The sequence below is a fragment of the Herpailurus yagouaroundi genome, unplaced genomic scaffold (genome assembly GCF_014898765.1).
Source record: "Herpailurus yagouaroundi ecotype Mexico unplaced genomic scaffold, PumYag 197, whole genome shotgun sequence".
Lineage (NCBI taxonomy): Eukaryota > Metazoa > Chordata > Mammalia > Carnivora > Felidae > Herpailurus > Herpailurus yagouaroundi.
This window is the reverse complement of record NW_024412428.1, coordinates 6,034,100-6,051,701: the sequence shown is the minus strand read 5'-3', so window position 1 is coordinate 6,051,701 and position 17,602 is coordinate 6,034,100. Positions and strand designations below refer to the sequence as shown.

The 17,602-nt window shown below is 48.5% G+C and overlaps 1 pseudogene; it reads right to left on the bottom strand.

The window, feature by feature from the left end:
• Positions 1-5,341: 5,341 nt before the first annotated feature.
• On the bottom strand, positions 5,342-9,992 carry LOC121012640 (60S ribosomal protein L7-like 1; annotated as a pseudogene).
• Between the last annotated feature and the right edge of the window lie 7,610 nt (positions 9,993-17,602).

Sequence of the window (17,602 nt, the reverse complement as noted above, 5' to 3'; positions counted from 1 at the left end):
CTGGTCATTGTGTGTGTGAGAGCTCTCAGGCAACTGGGGTGCAGAAGTGGGCGTATTGCAGAAGGTTCAGATGAGGTGGAGGGAGGGGAAAGTTACCCTTCAAGGGGGCTACTGAGGACACTAATGAAGTCCCCTTCTAAAATTGCTTCCCCCAAAATGAGATCCCACACTTCCTGGCTCTCAGTCATAGCAATATTAATAGTAAAAGCCCTGATTTAATAGGTGTGTATGATAAGCCAGATGTTTCACACGTATGTGTTGTTACTTCCAATCTTGAATCATCATGACCTTTGTAATATTTACAACAACTCTGAACTATTCTCATACTTCAAATCAAGAAACTGGTTCTCGAGAAACCTGCCATGCATGGCCAAGGTCATAAATAGAGGGCTTAGAGCTGGGAGTTACACCCCAAGAATGTCTGGCTGTGAAGACGGCTGGAGAGGGAGACGCCACCGTCCTGGGACAGTTCTGCCACTGTCCAGAGTGGCCCTCAGTAGAAGAACGCAGTTCTCTCCTTGGCAGCCATACACCTCAAATTGGTACCACGGTTCGTTAGAGTGAGAAGTCCTTTTCCATATGTTGTCTATTTAACCCTCACATCCGTCCTGCTGGCTGGTTTTATTATTTGCACAGGAAGTAGTGTGGCTCCCAAAGGACTGTGGCAGCAGCAGAGTCTACAAGGAGATGCAGAGGGCACCCGAGAAGCTTTGCCAGGACAGGGGATGGGGGGAGACTGTGACGTGGCCAGTCACATTGGTGGGGCTATGGATGCTGGGGGGTGGAGAAAGTACCCCAGGGAGGACTGGTCTTTGAGGACAGAATGACAGCATAGTTTTGCCAGATATGTTCTGTAGGCTAGGTCTGGTCTGGCCCTGCCCCTCTCCCCCAGCTTGGACCTGGCAGAAGTGTGAAGCATGGAAGCCCGTTGCTTGGACCCCTCGACAGAGCAGGTGGAAGGTCTAGGCTCCGAGTAGACTGGAGGATAACCTGAGGGCCCAAGACATGGTTCTAGAATAGGACCCCAGCAGAACCAACCTCTGACATAATCTTGTTCATTCTTCAGGGGGCTCTAGACCTGCCCTCAGTCCACAGAAGGGCTCAGAAGATACCCAAGGCTATCCTGGAGGCAGGGCAGCCTCATCCACGGGCTCTCAGAGTCGAGGAGCTATGCAGTATTATTCTCACCTTACAGACCAGGAGCCTGGGTTTACAGAGGCTATCTTGCCTCTCTCTTCCCTTGCCCACAGTGCCATCAACGCTTGGCCAGGAAGGTGAGCTGATGTAAGTGGTTAACAGAGAGGAGTACATGTTTCTGACGTGATAGGCGTCCAAGTCTGACTCTAATGGGGGATCCGTGTGGCTTGGTTGAGTCAGGGCAGAAGCCAAGGCTGAGTGAGAGAGGGAAGGCATCCCTAGGCAACAAACTGGCAGCCTGGGAGAACAGAACAGGCAGATCATAGCAAGGAGCCAAATGGTGCAACTTTACTGACGGTAGAGGGTCTGGAAGTGTGCACAGAGTCAACGCCGGTCTTTCCTGGAGTGAGAGAGCCGGGGGGATGGACGGAGTCATGGGGAAGTGCATTCCCCCAGATGTGAAGAATGCAGAGGCAGGACCATTGGCCCAACTGTGGATGGGTTGGGAGCCTATGAGAAATGGGTTCAAAGTTCCCCCAGAGCTGTGGTTTCGGCTTTGCCCACTGGAATTGCCTGAGCAGCTTTAAACATACTGGTACTTGGATCTTACCCCACAGAGATTCAGATGCGATGGGTCTGGGTTGTGAGTCACCTGATACACTTCTTTAGTATGATGCGATTTGCTTCCATCAGCCTTTGTCATGACACATCCTTAGTAAATGGGGGACAGTTGGATGCCAGGGCTTAAGATTGTGGGACCAGGCTTCAGCTTCGTAGGAACAGTTCTAAACTTACGTGCAAAGAAAGTTTGTTTGAAATGCAAAGTTCCCATCTCTGGGCCTATAGACTTGAAGGCACTAATGTTTCTAGAAGGATCCTGGAAAAAGCATGTCTGACAAACCAACAAACTCCCCAGGTGATTAGGTGACAAATATGATCTGTGGCCCCACATTGAGAAATACTGACTTAGGGAGAGGGGATGAAGGCTGGTGTATTTGGTTTTCTTAAGAACACTCTCAGGCACTCTAACAGCATCCTGGGTGAAGAGAATTTACAGTTTAATGGAAGCTGGAGGGAGGAAAATCAATTTCAGTGCACCAATCTCAATGTTTGACTAGAGCGAGTGCCGAGGATGTCCCAAAAGGTTTGTCCTCATATATCACAAAACCGCAGGCACCTCCATGCATAGCTTCAGCCCAGCAAGAAGCATTTTACACTCCACAGGCCAAGGCAGCCCCATATCTGGAATGCTGTCAGAAATGCTGAGAGCCTTCCAGAGCCTTCCACCTGAGGTTGGGGGCATGGAGCAGCTGGAATCCTGGCTCACCTTTGCTTGGGCCCCTCGTGGTTTGAGAGGGAAGCTCCAAAGATGGAGGGCTGCCTAGGGGTTCTACCTGAGGGACGTCGTATAGGTGGGATACTCCATGAATACTCCCTCGTCACAACCAGGGTTTCCCAGCTGATTAAAACAGTAGGGAAGTGTTCAGGTGCTCTCCTGGACAATAGAAAAATAGGCCCACGCTAAACAAAAGCAGAGGCAGATCTGCTTCAGGGAGGAGTCATCTTGTTTTGAGTTAAGAATTAGCATTTCGTTTCCTTGTTTCACTGGGTAATCATTAACCACCCTAACTACGGGGAGAGAGCACATTATCACACATGGTCCTGGGCAAAAGAATGCTGGGCAAAGGGGGAGGGACACAGAAGAACGATTAGGGGATCCAGGAGGGGGGCTAGGTAGCCAACCCCACTCAAAGTCTTGGATGTGGTTCTTCTTGGCACCTTACTTTCCCCTCATTAAGAGGAGTCATGCTGGCTGTCCCTGCACCATCGGAGGTTAAATAGATCATGTTGTCCACCAACATGGACTGGCTGCAAAGAATGGAGATCAGAAGACCTTTGCTGATGCCACAACCCCTGTTGAAGGATCGAAAGACCATGACAAAGCAACAAAATCTCCTCATGAGCAAACCATGGCTCTCAAGAGGACTGGAGGTATGTCCTTCATATATCACTGGAGGAACATCAGTAGGCTTTGGGACTTACAAGGAGCAAGTACTGAGAGCAGTACTTGTTCAGGTGTTCAGGTTGCTAATGGCTAGTCGAAAGGATGACCTTGGTATAATAAGGAAATTTAATGAGCATCATTCTAAGATATCACGAGCCCAGGCTGACCAGGTAACGGAAATAGCAGCCGTAATGAGGAAAGCCATTGAGATTGGTGAACATCAGGGTGGCAGGAAGTCAACATAAATAGGAAACCAAGGATTTAAGAGAAATCCTTCAAGGGGCGCCCAGGTGGCTCAGTTGGTTAAGCGGCCGACTTTGGTTCGGGTCATGATCTCACAATTCGTGAGTTCCAGCCCCTCATCGGGCTCTGTGCTGACAGCTCACAGCCTGGAACCTGCTTCGGATTCTGTGTCTCCCTCTCTCTCTGTTCCTCTCCTGCTTGCGTGCGCGCTCTCTCTCAAAAATAAAGACTAGAAAAAAAATTTTAAGAGAAATCCTTCAAACTCAAGATTCACGCTTTAGCCTCCTAAAAGATGATGCATAAGAAAGTAGACTCTTTGTTAAGTGTCAGTCTATGTCAATTCTTGTCTGAGCCTGAGAAGAGCTGGACGTATCTGTGATTAATGGAACGGATTGGAGTGGGTTAATGGAATTAATGGATTCATGGATGGAATAATAATGACTGATAAGAAATCACCCTCTGAATCACTTATTACTTTTAGATTATGTATAATACACTGGCAAATGGCATTTTTAAAGGGTTGCATATGCATATATGTATGTATGCATATGCATAGCAAATAAACTTATTCTCATTAAAATATAATTAAAAAAATTTTTTTAATGTTTATTTAGTTTTGAGAGAGGAAGAGAGACAAAGCACAAGTGGGGAGGGGGCAGAGAGAGAGAGAGACACAGAATGAGAAGCCGGCTTCAGGCTCTGCACTGACAGCAGAGAGCCCGATGCAGGGCTCGAACTCAACGAATTGAGAGATCGTGACCTGAGCCGAGGTCAGACGCTTAACCGACTGAGCCACCCAGGTGCCCGAATTTAAAAACAATTCAATAGGTGCATAGGTGAGAAGTTCTCATGATGATATCACAGGGCACCTGCATGTTTACTTATTGAGGGATTGCTGTTTTCCAAAGTAGCTGCACCATTTTATATTCTCATCAGCATTGTAGGAGAGTTTCAATCTCTCCACATTCTTGCTATTGTCTCTTTTTTTATTATAACCATCTTATCAAGTGTGAAGAGGTACCTCATTGAGGTTTTGATTAGCATTTCCTTAATGATTAATAATATTATGCATCTTTTCATGTATATATTGACCTTCTTCATATATCTCTTTGGAGACGTGTTCGTTCCTATCCTTTGCCCATTTATTAAAAAAATTTTTTTAAATGTTTGTTTATTTTGAGAGAGAGAGAGAGAGAGACAGAGCATGAGCAGGGGAGGGGCAAAGAGAGAAGAAGACACAAAATCTGAAGCAGGTTCCAGACTCTGAGCCATCAGTACAGAGCCTGACGTGGGGCTCAAACCCACGAGTCAGATCATGACCTGAGCCAAAGTCAGATGCTCAACCGACTGAGCCACCCAGGCACCCCTCCTCTGCCCATTTTTGAAGTGGCATATGATTTTGATGAACAAATTCATCTTCTTGTTATTGAGTTGTAAGAATTCTTTACATATTCTGGATACAAGTCCATTAACAAGTGATTTGCAAGTATTGTCTCTGAATCCATGGGCTGTCTTTTTTCTCTCTCTCTCTTCTTTCTGATTGTATTTCAAGTTCTCTCCAAAACAAGGCCCTAGGAACCCCCAGCTTCCAAGTATACCCCTGGGCTTGGTCCACTGCTGTCTTGAATTCATGTTTGGGTATTCATCCACCAACACTAAACCCCAGGAGAAGAGATGGGACAAAGCAGGACCCCCCTCTATGGCAGGAGTCCTTTGCTGATTTCAGAGGTGCCAGTGGCAGCCAATATGGAAAACACACTGGAACTTTCCCTTGGAGCTGGGCTGTGATGGGAAGCCGATGGAAGAAGATGCTAGGGACGTCATCGTCTTTTCCCTGACCCATTCCCTGAAGCTTCTGAAGACATAGCAGAAAACAATATTCTTTGAAGGTACTGTATAAGAATTCCCCAAAGCAAAAACGCATGCTTCCAACTCACTGTTTCAGAAAATCGGGGTCTAGTTCAGCTGCTGAATGAGCTGACTGATGTGTTCACCTTGAGAGCCAGGTGAGCCCATCCCCTTGAGGAAGCCCCCACTGTTCTCCATAGCATGATGGGCCACTGAGAGATGGACAGGGCGCAAGAGGCCTGAGGTTACCTGGAAACTATTCCCTGAAAAGGCAATCTCATGATTGAGGTTTTCTAAACAAATAACACCAAACTTTCCCAGGTGCTCCCCGGTCACTGTAACCTATCAGAGAGATGCTTTTATTCTTGACCTTGGCCCGTCTACGTTTCAAGATGAGTTCTCAGACAGACTTCAGATTTGGAAATCCCCAGGTCACATAAGCTTCCACTATCTGTAGCGTTTTTATGGTCTGGGGGATCACTTTGACAAGACATCACTGAAAATCTTCTTCAAGGGGGAGGCTTGCAATGAGCCTCCGCACCAGTAAAGTCACCCCATTAACCCTCTGGATGCAACAACAAAGGCCACAGGATGCTTATCTGGCACTTCGAAGACATGAAGCTTCACTTTTAGTCGTCATCTTCGGTGTGCCTTGTCACGTTATTGCTGCCAGGAATTGTGTCGCAACAATTCCAGTCACTTAAACTTGACCTCTTTCCTTTTTCCCTTCTTCTGCTCCTCCTTTTTCAAAGGTGTCTGCTTTGCTTGAGTGGCTTTGAAGGCTTGATAAGCCTTCCTTTTTTTTTTTTTTTTCCAGATTTTCTAGAACCAAAGGGATCTTGCTTCTTCGCTCTTGCTCTGTTGTCTTTCCCTTTTTGTACTTTCTTGTTGGTATTGTTTGAATTATAAATGTGTTTAGTTTTGATGAGGTCCAATGTACCTACCTCTTTTGTTTCTTTTGCTTTTAGTGTCATATTTAGGAAAACATTGCCAAACCCAGGTCATTAAGGCGTACTCTTGTTCTTCCTTGTAAGGGTTTTATAGTTCTAGCTCATACATTTAGGTCTATGATCTCTCTTTTTTTAATTTTGTATTTATATTTGAGAGAGAAAGAGAGAGAGAAAGAGAGACAGAGGGTGCACACAAGCAGGGGAGGAGCAGAGAGAGAGAGAGAGAGAGAGAGAAGGAATCTGAAACAATCCAAGCTGTCAGCACAGAGCCCGACGCAGGACTTGAACTCACGAGCTGTGAGATCATGGCTTGAGCCAAAGTCAGACGCTTAACTGACTGAGCCACCCAGGTGCCCCTCTAACGATCTCTTTTTGAGTTGATTCTTTGTATATGGTGTGAGGTAAGGGTCCAAGATCATTCCTTTGTATATGGATACCAAGTTGCTTCAGCATTATTGTGGAAAAGACTATTCTCTCCCCCAATGAATTATCTTGTCATCTTTGTCAAAAGCACATTGGCCATAAACATAAGGGCTTATTTCTGGACTCTCAGTTCTAGTCTATTAATGTGTCTGCCCTTATACCAGTAGAGCATTGTCTTGATCGCGACAGCTTTGTAGTAAGTTTTGAAATCAGGAAATGTCAGTCCTCCCAACCAGCTGTTCTTTTCATGATTATTTTGGCTCTTTGGGCCCGTATGACTTCTAGGATCAGTTTGTCAATTTCTTCAAGAAAAGCCAGCTAGGATTTTGCATCGGAAGAGTAATTTGGGAAATATTGCCATTTTAACAATGTTAAGTCTCAACATCTTACCTTTGACAGAATCATTGAGTACACCTGTTTATCACTAGTGACCTATTACCTCAAGGAAGGAAGGAGACAGAGCACAAATCTAGTATCTTCCTTTCATCTACATTCAGATTATGACACTGAGAAAGCTATGGAGACGCCACCTTTGAAGCAAACAGATTGTGCTTTGATTTTTAAAAGAAACTGGGAAAGATTGACGGAAAATCTTCAGCCTTTTAAGCATCTCCGTCAGTTTTTTTTTTGGGGGGGGGAGCTGTTTTTGTTCTTTAGCTCCCATCTGTGTCTGAACGGTGCTAGTTTTTCCAGAAAGAAAGATAATGGACAGACTCTGGTCGTCCTCAGTGGTTGGTAATAAAGAATCCCTGGCACCCTGGCAGGGTGGAAGGATGGAACTCTGAGCTGTCAGCACAGAGCCCGACGTGGAGCTCGAACCCACGAACCGTGAGATCATGACCTGAGCCGAAGTCGGCCGCTCAACCGACTGAGCCACCCAGGAGCCCCGTTTTATTTTTTAATCCAGACACCGTGGTGTGTTACTCGCCTGTTACAGGTCAACGTGTGTAGCTCCCGGGAGAAAATTGCTTTTCCCTGAAAACTCATTGGCCCTGGATACAAATAAGCAGCCTGCTGGAGTGAGGCCGAAAACTCGAGTGGAGGTTAAGAGCGTGAGTCCATCTGAGCCCCCCACTTGGGTGAGCAGGGGGTAGGTATAGCTGGTACACCGCAGGGGGAGAGATAATCTGCTCTCCCTGCACCTTAACGACACAAGACTCTGAGACACAAGACGTGCGAATTTGGTTGAGTTTGTAGAAGCCACAGTGCCTAACCCCATCTGGAGGTGTTGATGTTTTTGTCTCGGGCTTGCCAGTGTCCGTTCAATCCAGGCACAGACCTTTCCTCCTCACGTGCCCTCCTCCCCAAAGCCAACCACCTTGTAATTCTTAGAATGGGAACTTCTTACCCGGGCTCTGCACCGGGAGCCCTTTGACCTTTTCATCTCTCAGCTGGGTAGCTGATGGTGGAGATGCTTCCAGGAAGCCCCCCCTGAGACTTACTCCGGGCCCCTCAGAGGGCTTGGCGAGGAGGCAATGAGGTCGAGAACTAATGAGATGCTGGAAGCCTATCTGTAGTCTTTGGGTGCAAGTCTTTGGGTGTAGTCTTTGGGTCCCCTCGGGGACCAGAGTCAGGGCCTGTATGGTCACCATTCTTGGTTCCACTCCAAGAGTCTCAGTCTGAGCTAAGGATTTGGGATCTAGCCACACACACTCTCTTGAGAATTTTTAAATGCCCTCATCGTCCCAATAACCAGATGTGTTGTCAACAGAGTGATTTACACACGACCAGACGATTACCTTCTTTTCCTCTCTGGAAGTGGGATCTAGGAAGAAGGGCCAGACCCATCAGGGAGGGTCTGAGGGTCAGGCGGTCGGGGTCTGGCTTTCTGGAAGCCACTGCAGTGCTCCCTGGGCACCTCAACTGCACGCTTAAAGGTGGGAGCACCAGCCCATTGAGGAACACTGGTCCCCGGAAGTGTGCCGCAGTCGGGTAGACCAGGTGTCTGATCAAGGTTGGGAAGCAGGGTCCTCAGTGAGAGGGAGCAACTATGAGTTTCCACTAAAGTAGAGATTTTGGGTGTGTCTTTCCAGTTGCCGACCAGTAAGGAGCCTGAGCATTGGTTGAACCGACGTTTAAATTTTTTTTTTAATCTGTACCTGTTTTCATAAAACCAAAAGTTACCCAGGGAAGATCAGACTGGCTACTCCATACACAGCGAGCCGTGAGCAGGCACTGGGTTCCGGTCCAATCACAGGGCAACGGTGGTGATAAAGAGAAACAGCCCCTGCTCTCACGGGCTGGTGGTTGTCGAAGGTAGAGAAACGGTAAAGAAAACAGGGGGTTCCTGTAGAATTGTCTCACCGAATCCCCGTGAGGGGAGAAGTCCGATCTTCCAAATGCACACAGGGAAGCTGAGACTTCAAGAGGCCAGGCTAACCACCTAGACCATGTGGAAAATTATTGGTGCCATCTAATTCAATTCCGGGCCATCTGACTCCAGATCCCGTGTTCTTTCCAGAACCTCCCTCCGGCCCCTCATTTTACAAATGGTCTCCGAATGCTCTCCGAAACCCAGACACTTCCACGGGGCTGTGTGTGGAGAAGCTGTTTCTGTTTTTCTTCCTCGCGGGAGTGGGTAACGGTGGGCCTGCCCGTGCCCTTCTAAAAGGGAAGTCAGGTAGCAAGGCCTTGTTCCAAGGTCAGGGCCCCAAGGAGAAAGTCCTTCCACCCCAAGGGCGCTCCAGCACTTCTCCAGCTGTGCCTGGCTGGCTCCCTCCTGCCGCCTCCCTGCCTGACAGACATGGCTCTCAGGGTCCCAGCTGTCCCCATGACACCCTGAGGGTCGCTGCTATTTTTAAACCCTTTGAATCTGACAGGTGAAGAATTGCCTCATTTTCACACTGAGTAATATTCATTATTTGTTATCTGTGGTGAAAGACCCCACTGGCTACCCGGGTACTTCCTTCTAAACCAAGCCAAGGAGGCCCTTTTAACACTGAGAGGGAAGAGCCCCCGGTTTTACACCTGCCGGAAGTGTGACAATGAAAGGAGGAGGGGCCTCTCTGTTAGGGGGGAGGGGAAGGGCTCCGCTGACTCAGGGGGAGGGCCCCGAGTCTTGCCCAAGAAAGAACCAGGCTTAGAGAATATCTACAGCTGTCGAATCAGCAGCTGGGAATTATCCTCTGTGTCTCGAATGTGCTCGCGGGATGAGGAGGGTGACTCCACAGAATAATAAGGGTTCTTCAGTTCAGTTCAGTTCAGTGTGGCTGGTACAGAGGAAAATCACGTGTCTAAGGGGTCTGCAAGCCCGCACATGTTTCATGCCCCACATCTGAGCGGCTTCCTCTTGCCCACCGCTCATGTGGCACAAACCCAGCCACCTCCCAGTAAGTGTGTGTGAGATTGTCAGGAGCCCACCTGACCAAGTGGGAGAACTCACCCATCGGGGACTTGCTGGTCCCCTGTGGCCGGCCTGGGCGGTCCGGATGGAGGGGCCTTGCTGCAGCCGTGTGGGGCGCCGAATTCAACTCCTGGCCCTACTTTTCCGAGAGCGGGGCTTAAGCCAGGTGTCCCTAACGCCCCAGCTCTCCTGTCTCCGGCCGGAGACTCAGTTCACACAAATGGTTGACATCGGCTTTCATCTACCCCAGGGGCCCCGGGGACACTTGACTGGGTGCTTTTGTAAAGCACCACACAGCTCAGAGCGTGCTCTCACTCGTCGGCTTCCCAGGCTTGGTCTGACAGCACAGAAACAGATTTGAACTTCACACACTGTGCCTTGGGGCTCGCCGGCTGCAGAAAGAGTGCAGGAGGGGAACAGCCGGCAGAAGGAGACGCGATGGTCCTTCTGAAATCTGGGGCGAGTCTCAGCTCTCCTCCTGCTTTTCCCTTCTCTGCCGAGGCCCCTAACAGACGTGGCTGCTCCACTCACAGCCACGGTGAGTACCGTGGACAGAGACACCTGTTAGGGAGCTCTGCCGGACCACCTGCTCAGGCCGGCCAACGGTGCGGGGACGGGAGAGAGGTGGCTGTCCCCTGCGGAAGTCCTGGGACGCTGGACCAGATCAAGGGCTCGGGATCCTGGCACGGAGCTGGGCAGAGGGATGCAAACGCACCAGCGGAGGGGCAGGTCCCAGGCAAAGGGCCAAACCCCACGGACCCCAGTTCAGCGAGGGGGAGGCAGCCCGTCCATCCCTTTGGCTTCCGACGACCTAGAGGTGTGGGGTGTTCTGTCACGTGCCTGCCGTGGTACGTCCTGGAAAGAGTCGGCTCACAGGCAGAGGCGGCAAAATGATTTGGAAACTGTCTTGGTGTTTCACGTGGGTTGCGCATTTCCACAGAGTAAAAATGAGTTGTTTGCCCCCTCACCATAAAACGCAAATCTAATTATCTTCATTTTTAAACCTTTTTTTTTTTTTAATGTTTATTTATTTTTGAGACAGAGAAAGACAGAGCATGAACGGAGGAGGGGCAGAGAGAGAGGGAGACACAGAATCCGAAACAGGCTCCAGGCTCCGAGCCGTCGGCACAGAGCCCGACTTGGGGCTTGAACTCCCGGACTGCGAGATCGTGACCTGAGCCAAAGTCGGCCGCTTAACCGACTGAGCCACCCAGGCGCCCCTAATTATCTTCATTTTTTAAAAAAAATGTTTATTTCTTTACTTATTTTGAGAGAGAGAGACGGCGCAAGCAGGGGAGGGACAGATTGAGAGAGAGAGAGAGGGAGAGAATCCCAACAGCGCAGTGCAGAGCCCGACGCAGGACTCGAACTCACCAGCTGCAGGATCACAGCCAGAGCCAAAATCAAGAGTCGGTCGCTGACCGATGAACCCACCCAGGTGTCCTAAGAATTATTTTCATTTCTGACTGTACCAGTAAAATCCAAACACGAACAAACATGTTCATTAAATCAGCGGTCTTGTCCAGAAACATAGCCCCCAGGGTCTTGCTTGCTGGCCGCCTGCCCTTACATACCAACAGTTGCCCGGATGTGGTCTGGGGGAGCCATGCTTCTGTATTTCCTCCTGTGGTCTCAACGCTCAGCTGTGTCTCTGGTAAGCGCTATGTCAGCGTGAGGCGCCTTGGGCTGCTGTGTCCCATGGGCATCCAGCCGCCTATGGGAAAGGACAATAGGACAGTCTGAGCCCTACTTGGCTGCTTTAGGTGACTCCTGCTGCCTCAAGGCCTGCCTCCCTCTCTCCATGAATGTTCCTGTTGTTCTTCTATGGCTCACATCCAGGAATATGTGAGCCCTGAGCACTTGCCCGTTTGACTGTGGGAATAAAAGCTAATATTTACAGAGTTCTCACTGTCTGTTAGTGCCTTTATTAATGTCTTTAATTCTCAGCATTACGAAATAGCTGTGGTTATCACCCCCACATCTCAGACAAGAAAACTAAAACTTAGAGCAGCCAGGTGACTTGTCCAAGGGCACACTGATAGAGAAGGGGGAGTTGGGACTTGGGCCAAGGCTGTGTGATTCCAAAGATCCCCCCCCTCCCCCCCCCCCACACCATCCCCAGAACATCACAGCATCCTAGTTTTCTGGAGTGCGTGGAAAGGAGAGTAGAGAGCTTCCTCTCTGGTGTACAGGTGAGATGCTCATGAGCCTGAAATCCCTACCTTGGCCATGACCTCCTTTGGGGAAAGTGACCACAGGTGGGTTTCTAGCCCCAATTTGTCATGGCATGCACCATGTGTCAATCAAAACGAGTCCTGCTACCCTGACTGCAACTGATTGGGCCACCAACCTCTGTGAGAGTGGAACAGTGTCTCTTAATTGTTGGTGAACCCCCAGTACCTAGCACAGAGTAGATGCTGAATAAGTACTTGTTGAGTGAATGAGTAAATGAATGGATGGATCCAAAATTGGTGCCTCAAGCAGGCAGCCATGTCTGGGTTACAAAAATGTGAGATCTCTAAGGTGGACCAAAACTTTACTAACGGATGGTCCACGTTGGCTGGTGACAAACTGATGATACGAGGTCTTTGGAAAGTATGGAAGTCAGGTGCACTCTGAGGCGGGCGTGTCCTTTCCATGAAGCCCGTTGTACGTCCCAGGCTGGCGAGTGCAGGGAGCCAGAAGGACAGCGCAGGACAGGGGCCGGTGTCCTCTTTCTGCTGCTCAGGTCTCTGGTATCTTTCACTTAACCCCCAGTGTCAAAGGGGATTTGAGATGCTCACTTTCTCGGAACATTAACGAGCATCTCCAGGACTTATCCAGCCTGGTAGAGAAAATTGTGCAGTTCTAGGTGGACCGAAGCATTCCGCAGAAGGGCGTGGGGGAGGGCGGGGGCCAGTCTGTCCATCTGCTCCTTTTCTCCAGTTGGTCAAGAGAATTCAGTGCCCCTGTATTCGCGCGCGCGCACGCCTCTGTGCGTGTGTGCGTGTGTGTGCGCGCGCACGCGTGTGGCGAAGGGGAGGGAAATGACTGCCCATTCTTTGCTTCCCAGGGACACAGGACTGTGGCAGAACAGCGATAACATCTTGGCGAATGAAAAGATGTGGGACACTATGTCTCCAAACACCTGGCCATCCCGCTGCCCTGGGGAAACGTTTACTTGCGTAGCAAAGAGCACGTCCCTGTATTTATGTATTTATGTTATGTGGGGCCTGAGTCTTGAGCTGTGGGAACCCACAGAAGGAGGAAACATGGCTCTAAGCAGAACAAAAATGTTAGTAAACTTGAGTTAAGCTACCACACAATTTGTGAGCTACTTCGAAGCATTATGGACTAACGGATTTTCTTTTTAGCTCCCATCAGGGCTGGCAAATTCCCATCAGTACTAGTCTTGAGTAATTTGGCTTTGTATTTTAGAAAAATGTGTGCTGTCTGTGATCAACACCCCAGACTTCCCACTGTTATTGATCCCCTGGGCCTGATTTGGTTGGCAAGGGGGCAGGGGTCACAAGGTCATTTTCTGGCTGGTCCCTGAGCCTGTAGGTGATTGCTTTCTGTGGTTGCTGCTGTGACAAGGCCACAGTCCGGAACAAAACAGAAAGCCTCATCCTGCAGGCATCAGTTCTTACAATTGCCAGAGTGTTCTAGCAAGGATAAACCTTAGTGACGCTTCCCATGGGTGGCTGGCCTACAAAGCCCACGGGCAGCCTCCCTCCTGGTTTTGCCCAGAGGAGGCACAGGGGCATCATGGCGCAGCAGGCTAGACGTTCGGTGGTTTGCCCCTTCCCCGCGCACAGGGGCGCTGCGATCGAGAATGTGCTCGGGATGGTGCATCCTCACGAAAGGCTAAAGAAAGGATTCTGTGCGGTGACTGTAGCACCAGCTGCCGATGCAATTAGCAAGTAGCTGCACGCTCTCACCTTGTTTTTCGAACGTCAAAAAGCAGTGTAAAAGTGTGCCGGTGCCCATCGCTGGGAGGGAGAGGGATTTCATCTCAGGGTCGGCTCTGAGGATTAATGGTGACTGCCCGGAGGGCTTGTCAGGCTGAGCCCAGGCTCCCATGGCAAGCGCTAGGGATTGATTAACCACGTCTGCCCTCAGAGCAGGCGTGGGGACAGTGGGGTTGCTGGTAACATTTTGCCGACTGGTTTATAATGTGGATTTATGAGAGGGATTCTATCATGCCCCCTGTAATGGCAGTGCACCGACTCTCCTCACCCCTTTTACAAAAATATTGCGAAGATTTTCCTCACTAGATGAAACTGAGTCCGTCCTCCCTAATTGTCCCTGGAAAACAAAGGGCGGCTGGAGGAAAGACCAAGGAATCAGGGCTCTATCTGGGATTGTGTGAAATTCCTCGGTGGGGGCCTGCTGGCCATTCAAGCTTACAGGGAAGAATGCAAGCTTTGCATTTGAATCCTGACCTCCCACTAGCTGAGTGACCGTGAGCAGGCTACTTTACCTCTCTGAGTCTGTTTCTCCATCCCTAGCGTGGAGCAAACGATGCCTCCCGTCCTGAATGGATGTGATCATTAGAACTTGCTTATGCAAAGATTAGGGAATTGGGTTGAGTCCTGTAGGGAAGACAAAGCTGTGCATGGTTGAGGGTTGGGGAGTTCTGGTTCACAGAGCATTCTGGTAATTGGTCTCCACACCATAACTGAATAACCACCTTTCCTCAGATCCTTGGGTGGCATAATGGGAGAAGCCATGGGATGAAAGTCAGAAGACCTGAGCACCCATTCCAGCTTAGCTACTTCCCAACTGGGGGATCCCAGAAAACTAACCTCTCGGAGCTCCAAGGTCTCATTTCAGTGAAACGTAGCGAAAGCTAACATTCCCACTGTTTGGACGATTTCGACCAAACAATCGTTAGGAAAGTGCCTGCTTCATAGTAGTTACTCAAAAGCTATATATCAAAGCTTTACTTTTTTAAGCTTGCGTTTGGTGATACACTTAATGTTTTTAGAACAGTTCCAGATTTATTTAAAAAAACTGAGGAGAGAGTACAGAGAGTCTCCATATCCCCAACCCACAGTGTTGCCTATTATTAACATCGTACAATGGTGTGGTGCATCTGTTAGAATTCACGAATCACTGTAGACCCGTTATTATTATTTTGGAAAAAAAAATTTTTTTTTTAATTTTTTTAACGTTTATTTATTTTTGAGACAGAGAGAGACAGAGCATGAACGGGGGAGGGTCAGAGAGAGAGGGAGACACAGAATCTGAAACAGGCTCCAGGCTCTGAACAGTCAGCACAGAGCCCGATGTGGGGCTCGAACTCACGGACCGCGAGATCAGGACCTGAGCCGAAGTCGGCCGCTTAACCGACTGAGCCACCCAGGCGCCCTTATTTTGAAAAAATTTTTAATGTTTATTATTTATTTTTGAGAGAGAGAAAGAAACAGACAGACAGACAGAGCATGAGGGGGTAGGGGCAGAGAGAGAGGGAGACACAGAGTCCAAAGCTCTGGAGTCCACAGCCTCCAGGCTCTGAGCTGTCAGCACAGAGCCCGACACAGGGCTTGAGCCCATGAACCGTGAGATCATGAGCTGAGCCAAAGTTGGATGCTTAACCGAGGGAGCCACCCAGGTGCCTCATTCTGGTGCCCCTGGATTCATTATTATTAACCGACGTTCATGACTCATTCAGGTTGCCTTAGCTGTCACCTAATGACCCTTTGCCGTTCCGGGATCCCAACGTTACATTCGCTTGGCACGTCTCCTCAGGCTCCTCCTGGCTGTGACAGTTTCTCAGACTTCTCCTATCTACATAAATTATTTAGAGAGTTGTCTCTTCTCCCCATGTATTTATTTTGCACTCACTTATTTATATTAATATGAACTAATGGATATTAATTTCATACTTCAAGTCATAATCCAACACTACTTTATTTATTTTGTTACTCAAATGGCTCCAGCTTTGGCCATCGAGAGCTCTTTCTGTTGGCCTCTGTGTCCCCTGACATGCTATCATCGGTGTATGTTTTTTTTAAAACACGTCCTTGGTTTCTGACCCTACGAGATGTCTTTTAGCTCTTTATTTTGAAATAATCATAGAATCAAAGGAAATTGCAAAGAAATGCACAGGAAATCCCATGCATCTATTCTCCAGTCTTCCCCAAAGTTAACATTTTCCCCAACAAGGTAAAAACCAGGAAGTTGATATTGATACAATCTGTATTTTTTCTTTCTTTATTTAAAAAAAAAATTTTAATATTTATTTATTTTTGAGAGAGACAGAGTGCAAGTTGGGGAGGGGCAGAGAGAGAGGGAGACACAGAATCTGAAGCAGGCTCCAGGCTCTGAGCCGTCAGCACAGAGCCCAACATGGGGCTCGAACTCATGAACTACAAGATCATGACCTGAGCTGAAGCTGGATGCTTAACCGACTGAGCCACCCGGGCGCCCCTGATATGGGTACAATCTATAGAGCTGATTCAGATTTCTCCAGTTATACATGCACTTGTGTGTGTGTGTGTGTGTGTGTGTGTGTGTGTGTGTGATACTACGCAATTTTGTCACATCTATAGCTAATTGTAACCACCACCACCACAATCAAGATAAGGGACTATTCAATCACCACATGACTCCCCTTATAATGATCCCCCCCACCCCACCCCATCCATCCCTAATCTCTGGCAACCGGTAATCTGTTCGCCATCTCTGTCGTTTTGTTGTTTGAAGAACGTTATGTAAATAGAATCACCCAATGAACGATATTTGGGATTGGCTATTTTCACTCAGCCAGTTCCCTCGAGATTCATGTCGGCTATTGTGTGTATCAGTCCTTCATGCCTTTTATTGCTGTGCGGTGTCCCATGCCATGGCTGTCCCACAATTAGTTTAATCATCCCCCGTTGAAGGACATCTTGGGGTAGTTACCAGCTCGGGACTATTTTGAATAAAGCTGCTGTGACCATTTGTGTACATGTTATGTATTGCACAAGTTTTCATTTCTCTGAGATAAATGCCCAAGGGCACAATGGCTAAGTCATATGGCCATCCATTTTAAGTTTTAATTTTTATTTTATTTAAATGTTTATTCGTTTTTGAGAGGTGGGGGGAGGGGCAAAAGCAGGCGGGGAGAAGGGGTACAATCCATTTTAAGTTTTAAAAGAAAGTCTTATCCAGAATGGCTGTGCCATTTTCCATTCCTGACAGCATCGTCTGAGTGGTCTGGTTTCTCTGCATCCTTGCCAGCATTTGGTGGTGTCACTATTTTTTATTTTACCCATTCCGGTGAATGTGTGGGAATACCTCACTCTGGTTTTGAACTTGGGTTTCCTTACATCTCTTCATGTGCTTCTTTGTGAATCTTCAAGTTTTTCAGTGACAAAAATAAAGTAACAACTACATACTGCCAAATTACTAACCACGGGTACATTTTTCTTAGAGTCAGAAAGGAGCTACTCTGGGTTCTTTGGGTCGTTTTTTTAGGAGCCGGGAACCCTCCAGAAGGCTGCGGAACATGCAGAGGATACACAGGCGGGAACATGCAGAGATTGAGCCCAGGTTGAAGTAGCAGTGGGTGTTAGTTGAACACTTACTTTAGACCGAGTGAGACCACGCACTTGCACTTTATTGAGTGCTCCCACAAATCCGCAGTGGGGTCGAAGAGAGTGAGTACTTTGCTATTTGCCCACACAG